This window comes from Callithrix jacchus, chromosome 13, assembly GCF_049354715.1.
Source record: "Callithrix jacchus isolate 240 chromosome 13, calJac240_pri, whole genome shotgun sequence".
NCBI classification, from domain to species: domain Eukaryota; kingdom Metazoa; phylum Chordata; class Mammalia; order Primates; family Cebidae; genus Callithrix; species Callithrix jacchus.
The window spans coordinates 77575603-77590454 of NC_133514.1; the positions used below are offsets into that span (position 1 = coordinate 77575603).

Sequence of the window (14852 nt, forward strand, 5' to 3'; positions counted from 1 at the left end):
ATTATAGAAAATTAGGAAAAATTATCACACTCTAAAAAAATGAAGTCCCGGCTGGGTGTGGTGGCTCACGCCTGTAATCCCAGCACTTTGGGAGGCTGAGGCAGGCAGATCACCAGGTCAGGAGTTCGAGACCAGCCTGACCAAAGGGCGAAACCCTGTCTCTACTAAAAATACAAAAACTAGCCAGGTGTTATGGCACGCACCTGTAATCTCACTTACTTAGGTGGCTGAGGCAGAAGAATTGCTTGAACCTGGGAGGTGGAGGTTGCAGTGAGCTGAGATCGTTCCACTGCACTCTAGCCTGGGCAACAGAGTGAGACTCTGTCATAAAAAAGAAGTCCATTAAGGTGCCTACTTCTGATTATTCTTAGACTCCATAAAAATGTATGAAAAGATCGCAAAAATCAAAATATATTATTATTATTTTGTTCTTTAAATATTGCAAGCCTATCTCTTCATTACCTACTTTACTATACCAGTGACTTTGCTTTCCCATCTGTCTCCCTGAATTTCGGTGTTAGTTTCTTCTTAAAAATGTACATACCATGGCTATTTCATCCCATCGTCATGTTTACTATTACATTATACTGATAGGTCAGTCTACTTATTTCTTCTAGTGGATCCTTTACTTTTTTAAAAAAATTGAGATCAGTCAGCACATCCTCTGCAGAACTGACACCTGGTGTCCTTGGTTTACTAACAGTAAGAAAGTCTACAATTTCCTAAATTTTCCATGCAGCAAAAGTTGATCCTCTTTTTCTTCTCCTTTTGTTTCCTTCTCTATTTTCTTATCTTGTAACTTCATTCCCCCTCCTTTCTCCCCTCCCTTGACTGCTTTCTCTTCTGCCTTTTTTCTGATCAGTCTTTCTCTCACACTATTTCTCTTCTTTTTGGGTTATTGGAAGGCTAGTTTATTAGAAGGCTGCTGGAGCTTCTTATCTACACCTGAGCAGAAGCTACCCAAAAGTGTTCTTTCTGAGAACTTTTACAATATAAAACAATCCCCATTTACTGTTTATGTACAGTTATGTACTGTTACGGTGCAAGTGTAAGAGAAGAGCAAACTAGACATAATTACCTTGGCCCTTCAAAAGGTAGGAGGGTTAATGGCAGACTGAAATATAGGGCACAGAGGCAAATGAAATGATTTTAACATGGAACAAAAATTAAGCGTATCTTTATTTTCTTTGTGATAACTCACAGCACCAAAATAACAAAGGTTTTAATCTGCAGTCATTTAGTATATGTATCTTGTCTCAATAACTAGAAGTAAACTTAGAAGACAGGTACTTGTATTAAACTTCTCTGTATCCTTCAAAATGTAGTGTAGCTCTTCACATACACCAGGTGAAAGGTGTTTGAATGGCATAGTTAAATCATTATGAAATTGGTGACTACTTCAAAAACATTGGCTAAAATTGCTTGAAATTATGATCTAAGGATTTAAACAATGCAACTGGATATAAATGTGTGCATACACACAACACATTCCCCCCAAAAGAAAGAAAATTATATGAAAACGTGGAAATGGAAATATAATACAAGAGAAAACTATATCAAGACACACATATAGTAAGATAAAATAATTTTCAATTTTAATTGGCAACTTAAAAACAATCAAGAATGTATTTTCAGTAACCTAAGTATCTGGAAATTGGTTATAGTGAATAAGCAACCTGTGAGTATCTGTGCAATTAATATTTATAGTGAGATATTGACTTATTATGTGTACTTGGATAGGTCATGTTATCTTACTTATGCCTCTGCATCTCTGAAGTGACAATACTTACTATTTGCCTTTTCATCCACCTCCTCTGCAAAGATGCTCTGCAAATAAATGAGGTAATGTTTGGGGAATGTTTGCAGCTTGGGAAAGAAACCCACTGCACACATCTAAGAATATTCTATATTCAAGACTGGTATATTTTGCCTCTGTTTTAAATTGAAATTGTACTGTTTTGAGTTCTTGGGTTCCGACCAAAATCTGGGTCAACGTAAGAGAATAATTATTTTTAATTTTAATTCTGAGGCTCTGTTCCGACCTCCTGCACGTGTGAGGGAAAACTGTAGGAAATAAACAAAGCACATAAATCAAGCTTTGGAAGAGACAAATCTCTATCTTGAAATATTTTTTTTTTCAATGACGAGCGTGCCCACTATTTCTCTAGAGGAATATTTCGTTCCAGGAAGGAGGATAGTGCATTCAGTGTGAGTGTGTGTGTGTGTGTGTGTGTGTGTGTGTGCTGTGCGTGCGCGCCCGCGGAGAGAGGGGCGGGGGAGGCGGATGAGGAGGATGAGATCATAGTTTCAGGATCCTCAGGAAACCCTGGTACTGGCAGCAGCCAGCCTCTGCTGTGCCCACATGACCCACAACTCTGGCAGCGGACCCGGCACTTCCAACATTATTAAATAATAAGAAAGCGGCTCCTACTCCAGGCTCAAACCTCCCTGCAGACCAATGGACACCTTCTAAGAGTTTGGCGAGTCGGTGACTGGAGCGCCCGTCCATTCCAAGGTGTGTGCACGGCGTTTTCTTCCTTGACAGCTCTGGAGTCGGGGAGGGCGCGGGGGTGGAGGGGGTCCGTGTGCCGGGCGAGGAGTGGGCGCCAGGCCGAGCTGCCGCGCGCTGCCCCTGGCCGCCCGTTGCCGCGGAGCGGGAGGTGCACATGACGCGCAGCCCCGGCTGCGCAGGGACCGCAGCCGCCCACGGCGCCGGGGCGCGGGCAGAGGCGGCTCGGCGCTGGAGCAAGGGCAGGCGCCGCACACCGAGGAAAGTCAAGAGTGGAAGCGGGCGGAGAGCGCCGGCGGGGGCAGGGATTCGCCTCAACGCCCACTCGCGGGGTTCCCACCTGTGCGCCGGCGCCGGCCGCGGCTAGCGCGAAGCATGTGCCGGGCGCCGCAGCCAGGACTGCGGCGCGGCGCCTCCCCGGGCGGCGGGCGGCGCCTCGGGCCCGCGGGGCGGCGGTAGCGGCTGCTGCAGGATGTCCGGCCTGGGGGCGCGGGGCCGCGCAGGTAAATCGCCGCCGCCCGCGAAGGCCCCGGCGGCGCCGCAGCCCCAGCTGCCGCCGCGGCGCCGCTCCCGGGGTGGCGATGGCAGCCGGCTCCCTCGCGTCGCGGGTTGAGTGGTTTTTGTTGTGGTCGCTGTCCTCTCGGTCATCCACGCGGGGCTGAGCTGGTGGGAGGTGGCGTGTCTGCCTCCATTAGGGATGACACTCACGTCGGGGAATAGTCTTTAGGGTATTGACCGGGACATCCGCGAGGGGTTCCCTTGCAGCAAGCGGCGTCCTGGCATGTTGCAATGCACTGCGGTGTCCGGGCGGATGCCTGAGTGGGAGTGGGCTCCTGGCTCCGGGGACGGGGGCGGCGGAGGCAGGTGGGCACGGGGGTGACTGTCTTTGGCTTTTATAGCCTGTTGCCCACTTCGAAGTTTTTTGCTGGACCGAGGGCAGGCGGGAGGTTCGTTCTGGTATCCAGAGTAGGAGGTGGAGAGGGGTGTCTGTCAAAAGACCAAAGCCAAAGAGAGAAGAGGGGTGGCAACAGCGGGGCTAGGACTCAGTGGTACCGCTCCTGGGACTTGATGATAAAACTTTGCTGTTTGGCAGCCTTGGGGTATGGCTTTGGGAAAATAACTGTAGAACTTGGCTGTGGGGGATGGCGGGGTGGGGGGGGTGCAAATATTGGATGTACACTTGCAGTGAAGCTTACTATGTTTTAGTTTCATTCTTAGACTAAAAAAATTGTCGTTTGAGTTGATGTTTATGTTTTCCTGTTATCTGTCATTATCACTTGGCATTTCAAGTGTTTGTGTTTTCTTTTGAACTTAAGAGATACTTGTGTTGTTGAAATGTACACAATTATTGATTTCTTTAAAAAATAGTTTTTTTTCTTTTGCTTATTCTAAAGGTAGAACTTTAGGGAAAAAGTTCTTGCCACATGGTCCACAGTTCTATATGGTTTAGATTTATTCGCTGTCTTAATTCTTACAAAACCAAAGGAGTAGGTAATGTTATTAAACAACTTCTGCAGGTGAGAAAATCCAGGCACAGAGAGGTAAAATAACTTACCCAAGGTCATACATTTATTGAGTGTCAGAGTCTAGTTGGGCTTTTTGTGCGTTCCTAATCAACTCGTTGTACCTAACGTCTTCTATATCGACCATATCTTTCTAGGAAGGTGAGTTTTATAGCGATGTGCTGCATGTTCAGATCAATTAACTCTTTTTCTACATTTTCCTCTTACTCTAACTTTCAATACTAAAATTATGGCAAATGACATTTGAGCAGTTTCTTTTCACTATAATTAACCAAGTTTCCTTCAATAATTAAAGTTGCATTTCATGCAGAGTTGAGATTTTCAACGGTTAAGATGTATCAGCAAAGTAAATTATTATAAAGCGGATGGTTAAGACTATATGTTTGTTTGCACTTAATTTTAAGTTTCCTAGGTTATTAGTCTATTCTTTGTTCAAATCATGGCCTTCGTTTACTTCAGAACACCATCTTGCAGATTTTTGAGCAAGTTTAATTATATTTAATCCAGTCACTCTGACGAGAGTTGGGCAGTTCTAAAAGAATTATGCAATTCTCTTTCAACTATCAGTGATGAAAAGCAAGCTGTATTTTAAGGGCATTTGAGTCTGTCATGTCAGTTAGCCAATTGTATGTAGTTTATACAGAATTGTGTCGCAATGAAGACTGAAATCAAATTTTCTCATTAGTTCTAAGTTGAAATACTTTAAAAATCTCCACTTGCTTTAAATGAACCATGATGTGAAGAAAGGTCTCAATGGGGTGAGCTCCAACTTACTTAGAGAATTACTCTCACATATTTAGAGAATTACTCTTCATTTGAGCTTATCATAGAGCTTTCACAGTATTCATTTTATTGGGCAGATGTCTCTCTTAAGTCTTCATCTGTTTTTTTTTTACAAGTAAATTTTAATTGCTTCTTCACATAACGAGTTTCAAAATTATTTTGACATTCATAGATTTCCTTTAATTCTCATCTTTTACTTTAATTAAATTCAATATATATAATTTCAAACTCACACTTAACATTATAAGTAAAAAGAGACTAGAATCCAACTAAATGGCACGGAAACATGATCTGTGGATATGAGAAAAAATATTCGGCTCTTCAATGGTTAACCAACCTCTCCCCACAACAAACAAACACACACACACACACACACACACACACACACTCACACAGACACCCACACTCCAGAATTATGGCTACATCTTTATTTTGGGATGCTAGAGTGCAGTCCTGTGGTCAGAGTGGTTGTATGCCATCAGGCACAAGTGTTTTTGATACTGAAATTGAATTTGATTTTTCCAAGTCTATTTATATATAGTGTTGATTGTTATTAAAACGTAAATCCTGTGGTACATACATATAGCCTTTCTTAACTCAGTGTTCCAGTTTTCTAGCTTCTGTTACTTATTTTAGAAACAGCTTGCTACTTTTATCTCACTTGGTAGTTTTGACATGACCTTTTCCTTTCAAGTCCGACACCTCTAGTTTGAAATAATTGCACCATCTCTGCTTCTACAGAGCCTCTCTTTTCCAGGTGTGGGGTGCAGAAGTGGGGTTCAATACTGAGCAGAAAGATCTGTGAGTTCTGACTGCACAAGGGGAACAAGCTTTAATAAAATAATCATGCCGATAAATGATTACTTGCAAGTTGAGGTAAATTACCTGAATGAAAGGAGGAATTCTATGAGAATATGTATTGAAGGTTACTGGACTAGACATGGAGGTCAGGACAAGATGCCTGAAAAGTCACATATTTACATATTTGTGGAACAATGACATATGAGAAGGTGTTTACTAAGCACAGTAATCTTTTCCTAAATGCTTGCATGTTAATTTTCTGAATTATGTTCTGAATCAGAGATGTATGTCACTCTGATTATCTCTTTACTTCTCTGTTCACTAGGAGACATACTATTTCCCCTCATTATCCACCCATGGACAAGGGGAGATTTACAAAACTGTCAGTACTTTTTTTAAAAGCACATGGAGCATGTGCTACCTTTATGTGGTTAGTTGCCTATTTGCAAAGAGTTATTTAGGTTTAATGGAACATAGTTATTTTATTTCTTTTCCTTGGCAACTACTTTCAAACTTTCAGTTTGGGAGGGTTTATTTGTTGTTGTTGTTCTCAAAGTGCCAGGATGTCTCAAAATAGAACTTTAATTGATTTGTCACACAGTCCCTGATATTGTCTGAACTACCCAAAAGAAGAGAAGAGGTTCCATAGTAATGAAGATGATATTGAATGTTGAAGATGCTGGGGAAATTCATATTAACGAGTTCAAGCAAACATAATAGTGACTAAATTTACTGAACACATACTGTGTACTGAGCATCATTCTGTGGTCTATATATAAATTAAATGATGTATTCTTCACAAAAGCCACATGAGGTTTACATGTCATTATCTCCATTTTATAGAAGGAAAAACTGAAACACAAGGAGGAAAGTAACCCTGACCACTGTCATATAGTTAGAGATGGTCTTTAAAACAAAGTGTTCTGATTCCTTAATTCATGCTATTAACTATTGATGTATAACATCTGGCTCAGAAACTATGGCTGCATTACATTTCCGTTGCTGTTGAAAATCGTAATACCTCCTAATCTCATGTTTCAATTATTTTTTTCTTTAAAAAGTAGTGGAAAAATAGACCTTCCTTTATATGAATACTTTTTGCCCCATATTTTATAGGTGAAAAATGTATAAAACATGAAGGTATATTAATGCCTAGATAAAACCAAATGACTAACAGATTATGAGAAATGTTTCATTATGTTATGTATTTTTTAGTTCAAAAATGGTAAATTGAGCAACATTTCAAACTATTAAAATTTTTTAAATCAAAAGTACAAGAGTACCTATATTGGCATTTCAAACGATCAGGAAACTATCTTTAACAGCTAAAGGTTTTTTGATCATTAATTAATGTAAGAATTTAAGGCCGAGCACGGTGGCTCATGCCTGTAATCCCAGCACTTTGAGAGGCTGAGGCAGGTGGATCACCTGAGGTCAGGAGTTCGAGACCAGCCTGGCCATATTGTGAAACACACCACCCCCACCTACTAAAAATACAAAAATTAGCTGGGGATGGTGGTGTACACCTGTAGTACCAGCTACTCCTGAGGCTGAGGGAGGAAAATTGCTTGAACTCAGGAGGCAGAGGTCATGTGCTGAAAAGAGGATATAAAGTGTGAAATAAAATCACCAGTTGAATGATCTTGGTAAAATTAAAAAGACGCTGTTAATTTTTATATTGGGGTCTTTCAACATAAATCAAAGCAATTGTTAGATTAAAATTATGGGGAAAGCTTTAGTAATTTTAATTTTATTCAAATGATCTTAAGCTGAGTCACATGGCACTTTCCACTAGCAAAGTGAATACTGATTGGTTAAGTATGATAATGCATAAAAAGATCTTTGCACAGTGTCTAATGATAAATGTTAGTCAATGTTATTTCTCCCTGAAAATGATGAGTGATATGTAATAATATGATTAGTAGAAATATTGACCATGAATTACAATTCATATATTGTTAACCACAAATATATATAGTAAATATACAAATGTGTGCACATCTTCTTTGAAGCTGTTGAAAATGCTCAAGGCAGTGCATTTATTTTCTGTGACTCATGTATTCCTATAAAGAAGATGATGTATCATTTCTCTGTATGCATAGTTTTATATAAATCTTGATATTATGGTATGACTTGTAAACTATTGCTCTAATTTATACCATAAAAAGAGATGTAAGACTTGATTTTTTATTACTTTTTCTAGTGTGTATGAGTTAGAGTGGAGGATGCCATTGAGTACATCAATGAATACTGCATTAACTGGAGTTTCTAATTTAATATCATAGTGCAGTATCCTATTGCAGAGTTTTGTGTGTTTCATGTTAATGTAAATGTATCAGTCAGTTATAATAGTTTAGGTTATGCCATAATAACAACTCCAAAATTTCAGTGACCGAAAAGAAGAAACATATATTTCTTGATAATGCTATGGTCCCATATTGGTCAGTGAAAGACTCTATTCTATACCATCCTCACTCAGGGACCCAATCTCCAGAACATCTTCGTCTTTCACTATGGCACATGGGAACATGGTGAATCACCACTAGTTCTTAAACTCTTCCACTAGGAAGACTTTAAGCGTTCTTCTACCACTTCTACTCATATGTTATTGGCCAAATCCGGTCCTATGGTCATGCCTTACCTAAAGATAAAAGAGAAGGGTAATCCTATGATGTGCCCAGGTGGAGAAAAATAGTAACATTAGTGAAAAGGCCTACTGATTACCACGTAAAATTAGTAGCTAGTTCCCTTTAATAACTTCATCACCTAAAAATGATTTATTACTCAATGTAAAAGTAGACTCATCAACAACTGATTCTCTCACTCTTTTCCAGTAAGAGTTGTATTTAGTCAAGGAATAATAAAAGCAATGGTTTATTTTTGAGTGATTGCATATGGTAGCCTATTTGACAGCAAGCGAAAGCCAAGAATGGTGCCAATACCTGCCCACAGCAACCAAATTGGGTTTTCTGAACAGATTTGATAGTATCAACATGCTACAGAAATCAGAACAGCTATGTGTATATCTTTTCTTGTCACCTACCCCAAAATAGATGAAAGGATAATTTCTGCTATCACACATTGTTATAAAACGTATACAAACATGCAAATCATACTATACGTTTATTTTGCATTGCCATACATAATCTGCATAATTTGAGTATGTTCAATTAATATTTTTAAGTAAACATTTTATTTTGAGATACTTTGAGATGCATATGCAGTTGGCTGTAAGGAGTAAGACAGAGATCCTGTGGTCCCTTTACCCAGGTTTCCCCAGGGTAACTTTTTGCAAAATGATAGTACAATATCATAAGCAGGATGCTGACATTGATACAGTGGTGAACAAATTCCAGCACCAGGAGGATAATTCCTGTTGCTCTTCTATGGCCACACTAACTTGGCTTTAACCACCACCCACCTCCAACCCCTTAATCCCTTGCAATCATTAATATATTCTCTATTTCTACAATTTTGTCATTGCAAGAATGTTATATAAATATAATAATACATTATGTGAACTTTTGGGATGGTTTCTTCAATCAGCATAGTTTTCTATGAAAGAAATCTGTTTTTTTTTCCAATTTTTTGGCTACTGTAACTAAAACTACTATAGACATTCATTTAAATATTTTTGTATTAATGTATACTAAGTATTAATTTCTTTGCTATAAATGCCCAGAGGTTGCATGTTTGCTTTTATAAGAAACTACCACACTTTTCCAGGGTGGATGTACCATTTTGCATTCTCATCAACATGTTTGAGAAATTAAGTTTCCTTGTGTCTTCACTAGCATTTGGTGTTATTGCTCTGTTGTATTTTAGCCATTCTGATAAGTGTGTAGCAATATTTCATTGTGATTTTAATTTGCATTTCCTTAAGACTAATGATGGTGAACATCTTTTCATGCACTATTTGCCCTTTAAATATCTTTCTTGGTGAAATGTCTCTTCATTTTCTGTTTGGATTGATTGGGAGTTTTTTATGCTATGTTTTGAGAATTCTTTATGTAGTCTCATTAATAATTCTTTATGTAGAATTATTATTCTTTAAAAGGTGTGTGGTTTGCATTGGGAATATTTGTTTGGATTTATTTTGAGGTTTCTTATTCTTTGCAAACCTATTACATAGATTTACATGTAAATAAGTATTGAAATTATAATAGATTGATTCCTCCCACTTTGTTCTTCTTTTTCAAAATTGTTTTAGTTATTCTAATTCCTTTGCCTTTTCATGTAAATTTTAGAATTGTATTGTCTATATTAACAAAAACATCTTAATGAGATTTTGATAGGAATTATGTTAAACCTGCTTAGCAGTTTAAGGATAATTGATATTTAATCCACACACGTGGCATGTTTCTCCATTTATGTAGAACTTCTTTGATATCTTTTATCAGTGATCTATAGTTTTGGGATATAAGTCTAGTACATATATTACTAGACTTACATATAAGTAATTTTTAATCAATTTTAAATAATAATGTATTTTTAATTTCAGTGTTGAGGTATTAAGTACAAATGTATTAAAATTTAATTGATTTTTATGTTTATCTAGTACTCTGGGAACTTCCTGAACTCACTTATTAGTTCTATGTAAATATATATATACCTTTTTTTTTTTTTTTGAGACTGAGTCTTGCCCTGTTGCGCAGATTGGAGCACAGTGGCACAATCTAGGCTCACTGCAACCTCCACCTCTCCAATTCAAGCAATTCTCCTGCCTCAGCATCCTGAGTAGCTGGTATTACAGGTGCCTGCCACCACACCCAGCAAATTTTTGTATTTTTGGTATAGAGGGGGTTCCACCATGTTGGCCAAGCTGGTCTTGAACTCCTGACCTCAGGTGGTCTGCCTGTCTAGGCCTCCTAAAGTTCTGGGATTACAGGTGTGAGCCACCATACCCAGCCAGTTCTATCTTTTTTAAACAGATTATAGTTGTATACATTAATGAAGTACAATGTGATGGTTTTATACCTGTATTCAATGAGATGTTAAATCATGCTTATTAACAGATTAGGTTTGTAGACCACCATCATGTCATCTGAAAACAAACACAATTTTATTTATTTTTAATCTATGTGTGTTTTGTTTCTTTTTCTTGTCCTATTGCACTGGCTAGAACTTCTGGTACTAAATTGAATAAAATTACGGAGTGCAAGCATTTTCACCTTGATGCTAATCTTCAATCGAAGTCATTCAGTCTTTCTACATTAAGTATAATGTTATCTGTAAGTTTTATGTAAATATTCTTTATCAAATTGAAGAATTTCGATTTCCATTTTTTCCTGAGTTTTTAAAAAATATCACATATAGGTATTTTTTTATTTTTGTCAAATACTTTTCTTCAGCAAATAATGTGATCATATGCTTTTTCTTTAGCTTCTTAATATGGTGGAGTACATTGATCAATTTTTAACTATTGAACCATCATTACATCTTAACAATAAACTCCATTTATTTGTTATGTATGATTAATTCTTTGTATGGATTACTGAATTGATTTGCCAATATTCTGTTAAAGATTTTTACATCTATATTGATGAGGAATATTGGCTTGTAGTTATCTGTTTTGGTGCCATTTTTTGGTATTAGTATCAGGATAATACTAGCTTTATAAAATGAGTAGGAATGTATCCCCTCCTCTATTTTCTGAAAAAGGTTACATAGGATTTGTGTTAATTTTTCTTTAAACATTTGGTAGAATTTTCCAGTGAAACCATCTGGGCTGGGAGATTTCTTCTTTAGGGCGTTTTTGTTTTTAGTTATGGGATTCAATTTGATTAATATCTATATTAGTGTGCTAGGCCTGACATAAAATATCATAGACTGGGTGGCTTAAACAACAGAAATTTATTTTCTCACAGTTCTGGAGGTTAGAAGTCCAAGGTCAAGGTGTTGGCATATTTGATTTCTTCTGAGGCCTCTGTCTTTGGCTTGCAAATAGCTGAGTTCTCACTGTGTTTTTGTGTGATCTTTTCCTTGGTGCTCAAGCATCCTTGGTGTCTTCAATGTGTCCAAATTTCCATTTTTTTGCAAGGACACCAGTCAGATTGGATTCGATTCCAAATGCACTCTAACAGCTACATTTTAATTTAAACTGTCTTTAATCTTAATCACTTTCTTTAAAAGTTCTATCTCTAATAGAGTCATATTTTGAGGTCCTGAGAGCTAGGACTTCAACATATGAATTTGTGGGTGACAGAATCACAGTCTGTTTCATATTGTGTGATTTACTATAGTTTAAGTTGATTGAGAAATTGTTCCATTTCATCTAAGTTGTCAAATTTATTTGTGTAAAATTACTTCTGATATTATCCTTTGGATGTCTGCATAGTCGTTAGTGCTATCTCATGTTTCATTCCTGACATTACTAATTTTTGTCTTCTCTCTTCTTTTCTGTCAATTTTGCTAGAGGTTTGTAAATTTTATTTGTCTTTTAAAAGAACACACTGTTTCATTAATTTTTCTCTATTGTTTTTCTGTTCTCCATGTCATTGATTTCTGCTCTTATAATTATTATTTTCTCCTATTTTTCTTGAAGAAAGATAATATCTTTTTCTATGTTCTTAATAAAGAGCTAAGATTATTGGTTTGAGATTTTTCCTCTTTTCTAATATATGCATTTAGTGCTACAGATTTCCCTCTCAGTTCTGCCATCACTGTATCACAATTATTTTGTATATTGTATTTCATTTTAATTTAGTTGAATGTATTTTTAAATTTCTATTGAGATTTCCTCTTTGACCTACTGATTATTTGGAATTATAGTACTCAATTTCTAAGTGTTTAAAGGTTTTTTCCTGCTTTCTTTCCATTATTGATTTTTAGTTTGATTCTATTGTATTCAGAGAACACATGCCATATGATTTCAATTCTTTGTATTTGTTGAGGTTTATTTTATGTCCCAAAATGTGCTCTATCCTGGTATATGTTCCATGAACACTTGATAAGAATGTATGTTTGGCTGTTTTGGGGCAGAGTGTTCTATAAATGCTGATTAAGTCATGTTGGTTGATATTACTGTAAATTTCTGATATATCTTTCCTGATTTTTAGTCTAACTTTCCTATGAATAAAAAAGTATATGATATCTCCCATTATAATTGTGAATTTGTCTATTTCTCCCTTCACTTCTACTACTTTGGCTTTACATATGTTACAGTTCTGTTATTTGGTGCATACATATTTAGAGTTGTTATGTCCTCTTGGCGTATTGACTCTATTATTATTACATAATGACCCTCTCTGTATCTGGTAGTTTTATTTGCTCTGAAGTCTACTTTGTCTGATATTTTATTATAGACACTCACTTTTCCTTTAATGGGTTTGCGTATGTCTTTTTTCATCCTTGTACTTTATACTGGCCTATATTTTATATTTTATTTGAATTCCTTGCATACAAAATATAGTTGGCCATATTTTTAAGCCAGTCTGCTAATATCTGTCTTTTAATTGGTGTATTTAAACCATTTACATTTACTGTAAATATTGATATAGTACTTTAGTGCTAATCTGCCATTATTTTGTTTGTTATCTCTGTTTTGGGTTTCAAGTTTTTCCCCTACCATCTTGTTATTTACTTGAGCATTTATAGAGTTCCACTTTTATGTATATAGTGTTTTTAAGTGTATCATTTTGTATAGAAATTGTTTTTAATAATCATACTCAGTGTTACATCATATACACACAATTTATAACTGGCTACTGCTGTTGTAATTTTATCAATTTGAATGAAGTATGGAAATCTTACCTCCCATTACAACCTTCACTTATTATTGTCTTAAATATTTCCTCTAAATACATTTAAAACCACATCAGACAATGTTATAATTTTTGCTTCAACAAGAAAAGAAGGAAGGTCTATTGCATTCATTCATATTTTTTGCTTACCATGTTCTTTTTTCTTGATGTTCTAATGTTTCTTCTTTTATTGTTTCCTTTTTGTTTTAAGAACTTTCTCTAGCCATCCTTTGTGAGTAGGTCAGATCTGCTGGTGACAAAATATTTTTGTTTTCTTTTAGCTGAGAATGTCTTGATTTTTTTTTTCTTTCTGAAAGATTTTCCCTGGATATTAGATTCTAGGTTGACAGGCCTTTACTTTTTGTTGTTGTTGTTGTTGCAGAAAGGTAATTTTATTTAGGTAGAGAAAAGAGAAAGAAAGGAGAAGAGAAAGACTGCCATGAAGAGTGTGGAAGGGGATTCCAGAGGGGAAATCCTGACAGGCCTTTTCTTAAAGTAATTGAAAACTGTGTTACTTCCTTTGGACTCCATGTATTCTCGAGAAAAATCCGCTGTCATTCTAATAGACTTTCTCCTTTGGTGAAGTACCGTTTTTCTCTTGCTGTTTACAAAACTTTTTTGTCTTTAATTTTCATAAATGTGACTATGATGTGTCTTGGCATGGATGTATTTGAGAGTTTTTTTGACATTCCGATTTACTCAGGTGTTTAAATCTGTAGGTCTATGTCTTCTGTCAAATTTGGGAAGTTTTCAGCCATTTTTTTAAACACTTTTTCAGCCTCACCTAATTTTTCCTTTCCTTTAGGTCTCCAAGATATGAATGTTAGACATTTTGTTATTGTCACGCAATGTATTGATTTCCTGTGGCTGCTGTAACGAATTAATATGCAGTTCATGCCTTACAAAAGTGCACATTTCCTTTCTTATGGTTCTGAAGACCAGAAGTTAAAAATCGGTTTCATAGGGTTAATGTCAAGCTGTTAGCAAGGCTGCTTCCTTCTGGAGGTTCTAAGGAACAGTCTGTTTCTTTGCTTTCTCTAGCTTCTGGAGGCATCTGTATTCTTTGACTTACAATTCCTTCCTTGGATCACTCCAATTTCTTTCCTCTATCATCCAATCTCCTACTTACTTTTCTGTAGCCAGATTTACCTCCACTCTCTGCCTCCCTCGTTTAACGACACCATGATTACATTTAGGACCCACCTGGGTAATGCAGGCCACTCTCCCTATCTGAAGAGCTGTAATATAATCAGATCTACCAAATCTCTTTTTCCATTCACAGCTTCCAGGGATTGGAGCCATTCTGCTAAATATCTTTGGGAACCATTATTGAGCTTACAACACACACGTTTCTGAGGCTCTCTCTTTTTATTCTCTAATCTGTTTTCTCTCTTATACTCCAATTGAATGATTTCTATTTTACTATCTTGTAGCTTCCAGATTCATTTCTGACACTCCCATTCTGCTATTGAATCCACCCATTGATTTTTATAT

The 14852-nt window shown here is 36.8% G+C and overlaps 1 protein-coding gene across 18 annotated transcripts in view; it reads left to right on the top strand.

Moving 5' to 3' along the window:
- The first annotated feature begins 2301 nt into the window (after positions 1–2301).
- DTNA (dystrobrevin alpha) overlaps positions 2302–14852 on the top strand; it is a 384739-nt gene continuing 372188 nt past the window's right edge. For 12 of the 18 annotated variants that reach the window (XR_013525843.1, XM_035270852.3, XM_078347963.1 and 9 more), the window contains exon 1: positions 2302–2515. The gene's annotated coding sequence lies outside the window, so the exon portion shown is untranslated. Of the gene's footprint in view, positions 2516–2725; positions 3013–14852 lie in introns of those variants that run through there. The other 6 variants (XM_054244116.2, XM_078347962.1, XM_078347968.1 and 3 more) reach the window with 1 other exon arrangement.